The sequence below is a fragment of the Vipera ursinii genome (genome assembly GCF_947247035.1).
Source record: "Vipera ursinii genome assembly, chromosome: 2".
Taxonomy (NCBI): Eukaryota; Metazoa; Chordata; class Lepidosauria; order Squamata; family Viperidae; genus Vipera; species Vipera ursinii.
Window position 1 is genome coordinate 154,717,761 of NC_139513.1, and position 14,426 is coordinate 154,732,186.

A 14,426-nucleotide genomic window follows, 5' to 3' on the forward strand; every position below is an offset into this window, starting at 1 on the left:
GTGCCTCACCGCTTGTAGGCAGCGGAGAGGCCTTCCCTGAGACCGATACGGCCCTCTGTTCCTACACCTGCTGCCATTCCCTATCGTCGTGGGAATGGGTAGTCCCACGACTGGTCCTGGAGCCCCAGAAGCAGCCGACCCCCGCTCCTCCCGCCCGCGATCCGCCTCAGCACTAGCCTGAACAGAGGTAGTTGGACTGCCCCCCTCGTCCAAACAACCAGAAAAAGAACCCTCCCTCCTCCCTAACCCCCGAAAAATTTTTGACAAAAAGCAAACCAAGGACCTCTTATTAGGTTTACGTCGGAGGCCCATAACCGTGCCCAGCCATCTCTCAGGATCCCAATAAATGGGCCCTTCCTCGAGATTGTACTCGGCTGGAAAGGCGGGCCGCCTCCAGGAAGGGGGAGCACCCCTGAGGGCGAGCAAGTCCGTAGAGGAGTACCTAAGACAAGGCATAAAAGCAGTCCAGATATAGGCAGTCCATGGTCAATTAATTTAAGGAGGGACCAAACAGAGAGCAAATAGGTGTCCCGAGCCTCCACCCAGCCACTGCCACTCAGCTGGGTGCCACCCCAGGACAGGCCAACCACCGTCCTCTCACGACAGTTGGAGAGCCTATTCCTGGGGGAATGGTCCGAAACATCCATCCTGGGTACAGCATGTCCCCTAGAGCTCTCACCTCTAGGGGCAGCAGATGAAAATTCAAGCCACCCTCTCACTGTGGCCAGTACCCAGGGAACTCTGAATCCTTTGGGGACGATATGTGAATGGCAATAAACAACAGTCCGAAGGCAGGGATGAGATAGTATATCAAAGTCTGCACTACTAAATGGCCAAATCCTCCACTGCTCTGCCCTTCGAGAAGATTGAACATGGCCAGTTCTGCAGTCATTGGGGTCTTCCAAATTATCTAGTTCTTTTAGGTCCACAAATCCAATGGCACCAGCCAAAGTCACAACTGGTGCCACGGAAAGCATAGGTCTTTCAAAGGACCACTGGGCTCCACTGGGATCCACCGGAATTAACCGGCTAGCCCAGGAACCTTCGAGGCCACCAACAGCAGTGAAAATACCAGGCCATCTAGAAAGAGTAAAGCAAGCAGAGGAAGAGACAGGTTGAGTGCAGCGTCGCCGCTGAGCCGCCAAGGCCGCTGCCACCACCGGAGCGATGCTGCAGACGCCGCCGCCATTACTGCCGCCGCCAGGACGCTGATGGAACCGAGAGTAATCCAGCCCTTCCCGCCGCCGATTGAAAACGGGCCAAAAAGGCTCAGGCGGGAACGGGCAAACGGTCAGGCAGACAACCCAGCAGTCGATGGAAAGAAAGGCCTGGAGCGGCCCCGGAGCAACGCCGCTGCCGCCGCCGTCACCGCCACCATCGAGACGAGCCAAGAACGCCGCCGCCGCCACAGCCGAGGGAGACCAAGCCGACCACAGAAGCGGCCCGAACGGCCCGAAGCGCCCCCGCCGAGACCGCCAGCAGCCAGGGACCATCCGAGGACGACAGCTCCGCCACCGCCGAGGACGCCGCTGCCGAAAACCGCCGGCTGCCGAAACTACCAGGTACCGCGAAAACGGCCCGGAAAACGCCCGAGGCAGCGGGAAGGCGCCGCCACCATCCAGTCCGAGAAAGCAGCAGAGCCGGCAGCAAAACAGCAGTCCAGCAACCTTCACCCTTCAGCTGCCAAATCATTGCCCTCACTATCCCCCCAACCCAGAGGGTGTAAACACCCCTGGGGGGCTCCTAGGACGCCTATTTTCTGAGACTTGCAGAGCTCACCCTAACAGATCCGCCTGCACGTCCGCCATCTTAATCAACATATCAACATCTGGTAGTTCTCGATCCACGTACTGCTGGAGTCTAGCTTGTAGGATTTTAAGCATAACTTTACTAGCACATGAAATGAATGCAATGGTGGGAAAGTTTGAACATTCTTTGGCACTGCCTTTCTTTAGAATTGGAATGAAAACTGACCTTTTCCAATCCTGGGGCCAGTGTTGAGTTTTCCGAATTTGCTGGCAAATTAAGTGTAGCACTTTTACTGCATCGTCTTTTAAGATTTTGAATAGCTCAGCTGGAATACTGTCACCTCCACTAGCTTTGTTGTTGCTCAGATTTCCTAAGGCCCATTTCACTTCACATTCTAGGATGTCTGGCTCAAGGTCAGTGACCACCCCATCGTGGTTATCAGGGACATTAAGCTCGTTCTTGTATAGTTCTTCTGTGTAATTTTGCCACCTTAATCTCTTCTGCCTCTGTTAGGTCCCTGCCATTTTGGTCCTTTATCATGCCCATCTTTGCATGAAACATTCCCTTCATCTCTCCAATTTTCTTGAAGAGATCTCTGGTCTTCCCTATTCTATTGTTTTCTTCTATTTCTTTGCACAGTTCATTTAAGGGGGCATTCTTATCTCTTCTAGCTATTCTATGGAATTCTGCACTCAGTTGGGTGTATCTTTCTTTTTCTCCCTTGCCTTTTGCTTCCCTTCTTTCCTCAGCTATTTGCAAAGCTTCCTCAGACAGCCATTTTGCTTTCTTGCATTTCCTTTTCTTTGGGATGGATTTAGTTGCTACCTCTTGTACAATGTTGCGAACCTCCGTCCATAGTTCTTCAGGCACTCTTGTCTTATCAGTTCTAATTCCTTAAATCTATTTGTCACCTCTATTGTATATTCATCAGGGATATGATTTAGTTCATACATGAGTAGTTTAGTGTTTTTCCCTACTTTCTTCAATTTAAGCCTAAATTTTGCAACGAGAAGCTCATAGTCTGAGCCACAGTCAGCTCCTGGTCTTGTTTTTACTGACTGTATAGAGCTTCTCCATCTTTGGCTGCAGAGCACATAGTCAATCTGATTTCTATCTTGACTGTCTGGTGATGTCCATGTGCAGAGCCGTCTCTTGGGTTGTTGGTGTTAGAGATTAAACTTGATTTGGGTGACAATATTATATAATGGAGTAAAAGCACCTTTAAGGAGTTAAACGGCCTAAAGGTGTGGCTGTAATTATTCCACATAAAAGAGAGTTAGATGTTACACATAGTTGCTCTTGCTCTTGTATATGTGTTTGATGTTAGTGTTTGGATACCTCTTGTTCTCTTGTTTGCTAACTTGATATTTATTCTCTCAAGAATCAACTGCTTGCTACAGTGTATATTGTTTTTGATATTGGTAAGCAGCTTTTGTATTTTGATACTATGTTTTTATGGACTGACTTTTATGTGCATGATACTGGATTGATATTTGGACTATTTCTTACTGTGTTTCTTTTTGTTGTCTGAGTAAAAATAAGTTATAAAACTCATGTTAGTGCATTACTGTTTGCTTAAGAGTCCCAGTACAACTTCCACTGTGTATTAATAATACTCTGTTAAACAAACCATTTTTTCAACAACATATTCAACAATGGTTATGGGCCCAGATCCAGTGTGGTGCTGAGGACAGGCACAGTATTGTATTTATATTTCCTAACTGAGTTTTCAAATTCAGACAATGGCACAAGGACTATTCAATCCATTTTGCATTACCCGGCTTAATGGGTCAAACTACGTATCCTGGTCTACACAATGTAGTTTGCTATTACAAAATCAAGGTCTTTGGAAAATAGTCCATAATCCTCCTGATGTAACTGCCTGGGATCCAACTAATGAAGAGGATAACAAGAAGATTGTAGACTTCAATAAAGACAATGATAAGGCTTTATCTATCATTGGGCTAACATTAGGAGACCAACAGCTAGTCCATGTGCGTGGAGAAGAATCTGCTGCTAAATGTTGGGCTAAGTTGAAAAAGATTTTTGTTCGGGACAGTGTTGGTGCTCATATAAATCTTACCAGAAAGCTATTTAAAGCTAGACTGGAAAAGAATGGCGATATGTTAGCTCACCTTAACTTTATAAAAGCAACTTTGTTGGAACTGCAAGAAAAAGAACTTATTTTCTCAGAGCTTCACCAGGTTTACATCATTTTATCATCATTGGATGAGAGCTACGATGCCTTTGTATCGTCCTTGGAGGTTTTGTCCAAAGAAGACCTAACTGTTTCTTCAATAACTGGAAGGTTGTTGGAAGAATCAAGATGTCGTATGGAGAGAAAACAGTTGAGAGAGCCATTGCAACAAGAAATAAAGAAGACTGAATCTGCTTATATTTTAAGGAAATGCTTTAATTGTGGGTTAAAGGGACATATTGCTAAGTTTTGTCAGAATAGTAATTGTCAGAGAAAGGAAAGCCATAGAAAGAATAAAAAGCTGATTAATGTAGCTGTAGCTAATAGAACTACTAATAACCACAATTGGTGGGTGGTAGATAGTGGAGCTACACACTGTATTTCAAAAATAAAAAGGGATTTTGATAATATAAGGTCTAGTAAAAAATATATTTCTATGGCTAATGGCTGGAGAGTCAAGGTCTCTGGAGAGGGTAAGGTTTACTGTTCATTTTTAAAACAAAATTTGGAAATGCTATATGTTCCCAGATGTGATTATAATCTATTATCAGTTAAGGCATTATTGGAAGCAGGTTTTAAAGTTACTTTCCAAGAGGAGGAATGTCTTATTCAAAAGAATGAAGTGAACTTAATAGCTAAGATGAAAGACGGTTTGTTTGTAATTAGCAATGATCCTATAATAATGGCTACTACTTGTACAAATCAAAAACCACATGATGAATGTATTCATTTATTACATAGAAGATTGGGTCATGTGAATTTTAATACACTAAAAAGAACTGTAGCTTTGTCTAATGGGTTTAAGTTAAAGGCTTGTAAGAAATATCTACAGTGTAACGTATGTGGTAGAGAAAAGAGCAGGGCAGCACCAGCTAATAGGTTAGATGGATTTAAAACCACAACTCCATTAGAACTGGTATTTATGGATTTGATAGGTCCTATGAAACCCAGTTTAGGGGGTGCTTGCTACATATTAAATATTCTAGACCATTATAGCAGATATGGGTTCTGTTATCTCCTTACGTCAAAAACTGAAACTATACAAACAATATCTAATTGGCTCAAGTTTGTACAAAGGAAAACTCAGTTAAATGTAAAAACCATAATAACAGACAATGGAACTGAGTTTGTTAATAAACAGTTTAATGAGCTGTTAGTTTCAGAGGGAATAGAGCATAGACGTACAGCTCCTTATAGACCTCAGCATAATGCATTTGTTGAACGGAGGGGCCAAACATTGCAAGCTATGATTAGATCTATGATTGAAGATTCTGGTTTACCTGATAGCTTATGGGGAGAAGCAGCAAAATGTGCTAATCATATTTTAAACAATGTGGTTAGTTCAGCTACAGGTAAAATTCCTTATACCTTATGGTATAAGAGAAAACCAAATCTTAGTTATATTCACACATTTGGGACACCTGCTTGGGTACATATTCCAAGTTCAATAAGAAATAAAGGAGAACATAGAGCTAAACAATTATTTTTTGTTGGCTATGAGTTAAACCATAAGTCTTATCGGTTCTGGGAGAAAGGTACTAAAAACATTTATTGTAGTTCTAGCGCTGTTTTTCAAGAACAGTCAGGCTGGGAAAGACGACAGCCTGATCGTTTTGAGGCAGGTTTAATTTGTCAAATAGACATTGAACCTTCTAATGTTGAAGAAATAAAAATGTATCCTGAGAATGAAAGAAAGAATTGGAAAGTAGCTATGGATAAAGAAATAAAGTCTTTGCAAGATCTTAATGTTTATCAAGAGGTTAAAATACCTAAAACAGAAAAGTTAATTGGATGTAAATGGGTTTTTAAACTGAAAGAAAGTGTTACAGGAGAGGTAATACATAAAGCAAGATTAGTTGCTCAAGGATTTGCACAGAATAATAGTGATTATGATGTAGTATTTTCCCCAACATTAAGAGCTTCCACTCTTAGGGCTGCTTTAGTTTGGGCAGCAAATAAGAATTATAGTATAAAACATGTAGATATTGAAACTGCTTATTTGCATGCAACATTAAACCATGATATATATATATAAGTTCCATCAGGAATAGAAAGTAAGGTAGGGTACTGTTGGAAACTGAATAAGAGTTTGTATGGTTTAAAACAGTCAGGTTATGAGTGGAATAGATGTTTAGTAAAAGAGTTAAATAGTTTGGGATTTAAAGCTAGTATTGCAGATCCTTGTTTATTTATAAAACAGCAAAATAGTGAATTATCATTGTTATTATTATTCACTGATGATATTGCTATTATAGCAAAAGATGAAACGGAAACTGAAAGAATAATTTCAGGGTTAAAAAGAAAATTTAGAGTAAAAGATCTAGGAGCTATTAGTCATTATCTAGGGCTGGATATTGTCAGGACTAGTAAAGGATTTAAACTGTCTCAAGCTAAGAAAATTAATGGTTTGCTGAAACGTTATAATATGGAAAACTGTAAACCAGTAAAAACACCTATGGTTCAAGGTTTTGAGAGTTCAGCAGATAACAGCAATGTCTTTGATAAAAAGATATATCAATCATTAATAGGCAGCTTGATGTATTTATGTAATTGGTCAAGACCTGACATAGCATTTACAGTTAATCATTTAGCTAGATATTGTGAGAATCCTACAACCAGATGTTGGCAAGGTGCGAAAAGAGTTTTAAGATACTTGAAGCACACCATACATTATTCTTTATATCTAGAGCCAACAAAGGAATTAGAACTAAAAGCATTTGCAGATGCTAGTTTTGCATCTGATACTGTAACCAGGAAATCCACTTCAGGATTGGTTGTATTATTGGGAAACGCTTTAGTAGGATGGAGGTCTAACAGACAGAAGCATATAAGCTTATCAACAACTGAATCCGAATTTTCTTGTCTATCTTTATTATGTACTGAGCTATTGGTATGGAAACAATTATTGTTTGATATGGGTTTAAATTGTAATGAACCAATAAAAGTGTATGAAGACAATCAAGCAGCTATAAAATTAGCAACTAATGCTGCAGTGAAAACTAGATCAAAACATACGGATCTACGGTATCTAAATGTCAGACAATGTGTTAAAGATAATTTGATTAAACTGGAATATTGTGCAACTGAAGATAATATTGCTGACCAGTTTACTAAAGCTCAGGGTGCTATAAAGCATAAATCTGTTTGTGATATGTGTAATTTGAGATTGTAAAAATATATGTATAATATGCCACCCAAAAGGGGAGATTGTTAGAGATTAAACTTGATTTGGGTGACAATATTATATAATGGAGTAAAAGCACCTTTAAGGAGTTAAACGGCCTAAGGGTGTGGCTGTAATTATTCCACATAAAAGAGAGTTAGATGTTACACATAGTTGCTCTTGCTCTTGTATATGTGTTTGATGTTAGTGTTTGGATACCTCTTGTTCTCTTGTTTGCTAACTTGATATTTATTCTCTCAAGAATCAACTGCTTGCTACAGTGTATATTGTTTTTGATATTGGTAAGCAGCTTTTGTATTTTGATACTATGTTTTTATGGACTGACTTTTATGTGCATGATACTGGATTGATATTTGGACTATTTCTTACTGTGTTTCTTTTTGTTGTCTGAGTAAAAATAAGTTATAAAACTCATGTTAGTGCATTACTGTTTGCTTAAGAGTCCCAGTACAACTTCCACTGTGTATTAATAATACTCTGTTAAACAAACCATTTTTTCAACAACATATTCTAACAGTTGGAAAAGTGTTTGCTATGACCATTGTATTCTCTTGACAAAATTCTATCAGCCTGTGCCTTGCTTCATTTTGTACTCCAAGGCCAAACTTGCCTGTTATTCCACTTATCTTTTGGCTTCCTACTTTAGCATTCCAATCCCCCATGATAATAAGGACATCACTTTTTGGTATTGATGCTATAAGGTGCTATAGGGCTTCATAGAATCAGTAAATTTCATCCTCTTCAGCACCAGTGGTTGGGGCACAGACTTGGACTACTGTGATATTGAATGCTTTTCCTTGGATTCACACTGAGATTATTCTGTCATTTTGGGGATTGTATCCCAGTATTGCTTTTCCTACTCTTTTATTGATTATCAAGGGTACTCCATTTCTTCTGAGGGATTCTTGCCCACAGTAATATACCTGATGATCTGCTGAGTTAAATTCACCCATTTCTGTCCATTTTAGTTCTTCCTGTTAGGGGACCCTAAATGGGCCAGAAGCCACCCCGAAGAGGCGGTAAAGAAGGAAGTAAGTCCTGGGGACCTCTGAGAGATGGCAGTCGACCCGATTGGGCCAGGAGAAGCCTTCCAGAACCAACAGGAGAAAGGCTAGCCTAATTTCAGAGTCTAGCCCAAGCTGCAAGCAACCGAAGTCAAAAGCACTATTTTAAGCTGATTGTAAACAGCACATTTGAATCTGGGTAAGAACATCGATTTTCTCTATCCTACTTATCAACTTTCCTGAAGAAAAAAAATCCCAAGAAGCAAAAAACCTCCAAAAGTAAAGGAGGGGGATTTTTGCCCCACCCTTTTACTAACGGAAGCAGCGAATTAAAGCTTTTATGGAGGACCAAAATGTATTGAAATGAAATGAAATGACTATAAAACCTGAATTTGGATAAGTTTGAAATTACTGAATGGTTATGATTCTCATTTTAAAGGCAATTTGTTCATTTTGAAAAATAAACCAGTGCTGACATCTAATGGTGGATGAAGACTACGACAGCTATGGCTTTCATGCAGGACTTGGCAAAAACTGGAAAAAACTAATCCCTACTTGTGACCTTCAAAGCTCTAACAATAGAGAACAGCTGTGGAAAAAAAGAAAACAAACTGGGCTTCAGACAAAGTGAGACTTACAAACTTCAGGGAACAAAAGAAAAACTTTTTTGAACTTTCTGGATTACAAGTATCTATTTAACTCTGACCTCAAAGCTATTTGCAGAGAAAAGAAAATTATTGGTCATCATGAAAATCAGAGATTTATAGAAAGAATCTATCAAGAAAAATAAATACTTTTCAAGAGGAGACACATGGTAAGTTGCAACTAATTCAAATAACAATGATTTCAAACCATAAAGAAATCCAAAATAACTTTGAAAATATAAACCCATTCATCTCCAATTTAACTTTATAACAAAAAAAAAACCAGGAAACAACAGAGAAGGAACAGATAAAACAGACAACTGAATACAAATTTGAGGATAGAGACTTAAAGATGGAACCTAACAAAACAAAGAAGTATGATTTAACCCAAGTGGAAAAAATTTACAAGAAATACTGGATTTGGAAAAGACAACTTATACTTTACACCACAAAACAAATTTGAGGATAAGAAAAAAGATTGGACAAAATGGACTGCCAGGAAAAACACTAAAATTGGAGAGACAAAAAAATGATAAGAAAAGCAGAGAGGAAAAGATTTTCAACAAAAATGAATGGGCAAATGCCTCTCACAAAGATATTGTACTTGACTTACCTTTTATATCTACAGTAACACCTACAAGAATATGGAAAGATTCTTTGATTCAGCAGAACATATTAAGAAAGATACTGGGCAAAAGAAAAAGGCTAAAATTGAAAATTAAGAAAATAGACGATGGGGCCTATCAGAGAGAATATTTAAAAAAGAAACGCCTGTTCGAATATGGTTAAAGAAATAGAAAAATTTTAGATGTGAATTTTACTTTAAAAGGGAAGGGCCCCTTAAGTAACGTAGCATCTTCTTTTTCTTCTTCTTTTTTTATTTTATTTCTTGATATGAATAATATAAGAGTTGGAATGGCTTATATAAAGGAAATGCTTTAGTTATGTAAAGGTGATTGACTTTAACAAATTTACAATGGATTAAAAAATGTTTTGAGTAAGAGTTAAAAGACTAGAGGACTAGATTTATTAAATGGAATGTTTAAAGATTAAATATATTTTTAATTATGATAAAAAGAACAAAAAAACTTTGGAAATAAATATGTATTAGTGTATAGGAAATAGGGATTTTAAGTAGCACACTATCTTTTTATTTTTATTTTATTCTTATTCTTTTTTTCTTTATTTAGTCTTATTTATTCCTTAAGAAAGGTAAAGGTATTGGGTTGGCTTACATGAGAAAAAATACTTAAATATTTAAATGTAATTAACTTTGAGAAAATCTTAAACCAGTAAGAATGTTTTGAACATTGTGGGAAAAACAACTGTAAACAAGAACTGTAAACAGGATCTATGATGAGACAACCAGAATGACTAGATAGAAAAGGAGTATTATATTGATGTGATTATTATCTGTAGAAATAATAGAAAATGTTTATACTCAATTGTCATTCATTAAAACAACAATAATTCTATTAACTTAAGGTTGGTAAAAGAGAACTTTATGGGAAAAAGAGGAAATCAAGTAAAGTTGTTATGCGGATTATAGATTATAGAAATCAACTGTTAGTGAATGTTTCTTAAATGTAAACCCAGACAACACAGTTTACCAAATATTAAGGTGCTTATGTTAAAGAATTAATAAAACATATTTTTTTAAAAAAAACAAAGACGCTGATAGCCCGTGTTCGAGACCCAACTCTGCACAACTGGGTGAGCTCCCATTATTTGTCTCAGTTCTTGCCCACCTAGCAGTTCGAAAACATGCAAATGCCAAGTAGATTAATAGGTACCACTTCAGTGGGAAGGTTCCATCTTGGAACCTTTGGAAGGTTCCATCCATCAATTCAAAGATTGAATCTTTGTCATATAGCCACACTGACCACGTGACCACAGAAAATACCTTCGGACAATGCTGGCTCCCTTGGCCAAGAAACAGAGATAAGCACTGTGCCACAGAGTTGGACAAGACTGACAAGAAAACCTTTACCTTTAGCTGTATTTAATTTATGTTCAACATGCACAATTACTTGGGTAGAAGAGCAACTAAATAAATAAAGACATAAATTTTGCTCTCTATCAAGTCACGGAAATATTTGTACATTTGTTGATTTAAAGGAAGTATATCATAAAAGTAAGTAGGCATGAATTATGGAATGTTTCCAATAAGGATAGTTTTAAATGAGAGAGGAGTGGCATTCAATGGAAGTAAAGTATTCCTAAAGAATAAATACAACCAGTTCTTATCTGGCATAGGTTTATGCAACACAAATTTGCTCATACATGATTGATGAATAGGGGAATGATGTCTACATAGCAAAAATATGTTTGCTTATGCATAATTTTTCTGGGTTTCAATTCTGAGCTAGCCAGAAATGGCAGACGAATGTGGGAAGAAATGTTCAGTTAAATGCAGTGCCTTGCTGCTTTATTTATTGCCCACTCAAGTCAGTTACTATGCGTATGCTACTCTATTAGTGTCTATTGTGCTTCTCTCCTCATTTTGGGGTGTTTTTGCTGCTTAAGTGTCCTCCTCCCCTTTCCCAAAATGAGTAACCTAAAGTGCCAAAGAAATGTGCTGATGATAAGATTTCAAATAAAGAAAGAAAAAGATTTGTTTTTCAAATGAAGAAAAGATTGAGATTCTCAGGGGATTGGGAGTGGGAGGCACAGTTCTTCAGTGGTTCTCCTCCTATCTCCTGGGACGCTCGCAGTCGGTGTTGGCAGGGGGGCAGAGATCGGCCCCTAGGTCTCTCGTTTGTGGAGTTCCTCAGGGGTCGGTTCTCTCACCTCTCCTGTTCAACATCTACATGAAACCGCTGGGTGAGATCATTCGTGGTTTTGGAGTTGGGTATCATCAATATGCTGATGATACCCAACTTTTTATTTCGACCCCAAACCACCCCAGTGATGCCCTCGCTGTGATGTCCCGTTGCCTGGAGGCGGTTCGGGTCTGGATGGGGAGGAACAGACTTCAACTCAACCCTGACAAGACTGAGTGGCTGTACATTCCGGAATCCCGGGACATTCAAAATGTTCCATCCCTTTCTATGGGGGGTGAGCTGTTACCCCCCGTGGATAGGACTCGCAACTTGGGAGTCCTCCTAGATTCACGACTTACCCTGGAAGATCATGTAGTAGCCGTGACTAGGGGGGCTTTCGCCCAGGTTCGCCTGGTGCGCCAGTTGCGGCCCTATCTGGACCGGGATGCCCTGTGTACGGTCACTCATGCGCTCGTGACCTCTCGCCTAGACTACTGTAATGCTCTCTACATGGGGCTTCCCTTGAAGACCACTCGGAGGCTCCAACTGGTACAGAATGCGGCCGCGAGAGTTGTCTTGGGAGTTTCCCGGTACTCCCATGTTACACCTTTGCTCCGCGAGCTGCATTGGTTACCAGTTGTCTTCCGGGTGAGGTTCAAGGTCTTGGTTATGATCTTTAAGTCCTTACATGGCATGGGTCCGGGATACCTCGAGGACCACCTGCTGCCGGCGTCAACTCCCCTCCGCCCTGTGCGTGCCCACAGAGAGGGCCTCCTCAGGGTGCCTCCAGTCAGGGAATGTCGACTGGTGGCCCCCAGGGGGAGGGCCTTCTCTGTGGGTGCCCTGGCACTATGGAACCAACTGCCGGTTGAGCTCCGGATGGCATCGGACCTCCGATCCTTCCGTCGCGGGTTGAAGACCCATTTGTTTGAGTTAGCTGGTCTGGCCTGAAGGGGTATTGGGGTTTTTAATTGGTTTTTATTTCACTATTGTTATATTTTAATTTGGGCATGGTTTAATTTTCTTTTAATTTTTGTATACTTATTTATATATGCCCTGTGAACCGCCCTGAGTCCCTTAGGGAGAAGGGCGGTATAGAAATTAAATAAAATAAATAAATAAAATAAAATAAGTTTTGATAGGAATAAAAGAATATATGATATTATACATTCTACTGGCCCACACGAGACAAGTTTTACAGCTAATTGGAAAAAGTGCTAAGAAAGTATTAGGATAATGAAGGTGTTTGAATTCTTAAGTGCTCGGCCTCTACAATCTACTTTTCTTTCTAGCAGCCCTGCTATTTGTAGCATATTAGGGTTTCTAGGATCACAACTATTGTGACAAGGATTTTATAACGCTTAATGAATAGTTCATCACCAAACAAGGATGTGTAATGATACTTTAATGTACAGTATCTATGGCTAAGAAGTGCTTACGCTAAAATTACAGTAAAAACTGTTTATGACAAACTTACATTCAGGATGGGCTAATTAAAGACATGAACTTGACATGGATTGAGAATGTGTTTGCTTGTTTGTGCCTTTGAGTCAGTGCTGGCATCTGGCAACTGCAGTTTTCTAGGCAAGGGTTTTAGAAATGGCTTGCTCTTGCCTCCTTCCTAAAGCTGAGAAAGAGTGACTCACCCAAGGTCACCCAGCTGGCTTTGTGACTAAGATGGAACTAGAATTCAGTCTCCTGATTTTTAGCCTGGTACCTTAACAAAAAATGGGGGACAGATTATATGATGCAGTGAAAAGTAGGGATCTAAAAATTCATGTAGTAAAGAACAAAGAGAATTGAATTTGTAAGAGAAAGTAGGACAAACAAGTTGAAGTTATACATTAATAGCAAAAAAACCTAGAGCAAACAAATGAAATGTTGTCTTTCAGAGGTATGTTTACTGAAGATGGAAAAATGGGTAACAGAAATGCAAATGCTGACAGAAAAGGTAGTAGGTAGCATGTGATCTGTTGCAATGAGTGAATATTTATTTTAAAAAAGTCAAAATGGCTCTTATATAAGAGTGTCTTTGTGTCATTGTTGTATGCAAGTGAGAGGTAGGAAACATATAAGTTGAATGTAATGAGAATGGGCTACTAAAGAAACGTATGGTAAAACAAGAGGACCTAGGGGTCAAGAATGGATGGATTAATTTAACGTAGACTGAATACAATTAGTAACCGATGTGAAAGACTGGTGATGTGAGTAGTCATGTAGAAAAAACTAATGAGGATCGAATTACAAATCAGATCTAAGATCTAAGAGTGATTGGGCTGAGGGGAAGGAAAGGTCCAGGAAAAGCACAGTTGGATGGAGTTAATAAGAGGCTCAAAAAAGGAACTGGTTAAAAAGTACAAAATGTAATGTATAAAGTCATGTATAGTTGTGGCAAGGAGCGAGGATTGTCTACAAGTCTAGAAAAGTATGGAGTGATACAGTGAATGGTTTGCGGAATTTTCATCAACATAGATGTAACTGTGTTTCCTTCTCTTTTTTAAACACTTATCTTAATTCCTTTTAAGACTCCTTAAAAGGGATTCCTTCCCTTCCCCCTTCCCCTTCCCTTCCCTTAATTCCTTTTGCTTACTATTTTTACTGTTTTTGTACTTTGCATCATACTGCTATCCTAACAGGGAGCAGTATGATGGTTTAATATGTAAATTTTACTACCCTCAAGGTTTATCGTGAATTGAGAGCATACCGTTCTAATCTGTCTTATGACGATCTTACATGAATCCTCTTACGATTGCCTTGGATCAATTTGTTTGGGGAAAAAGTAGTTCTGTTATGTTCCTCTTCCATTATGTTAAGCATTTTGTGTAATAGCTTTTTAACTTTTAAACAGGTGACCCTAGTGCACATTGTCCCTTGAACATGATTCCC

The 14,426-nt window shown here is 39.3% G+C and overlaps 1 protein-coding gene across 13 annotated transcripts in view; it reads right to left on the reverse strand.

Annotated features, from left to right (window-relative positions):
• The window catches only part of R3HDM2 (R3H domain containing 2), a 196,282-nt gene that overhangs the window by 29,025 nt on the left and 152,831 nt on the right, over positions 1-14,426 (reverse strand). The gene's annotated exons all lie outside the window — the stretch shown is intronic.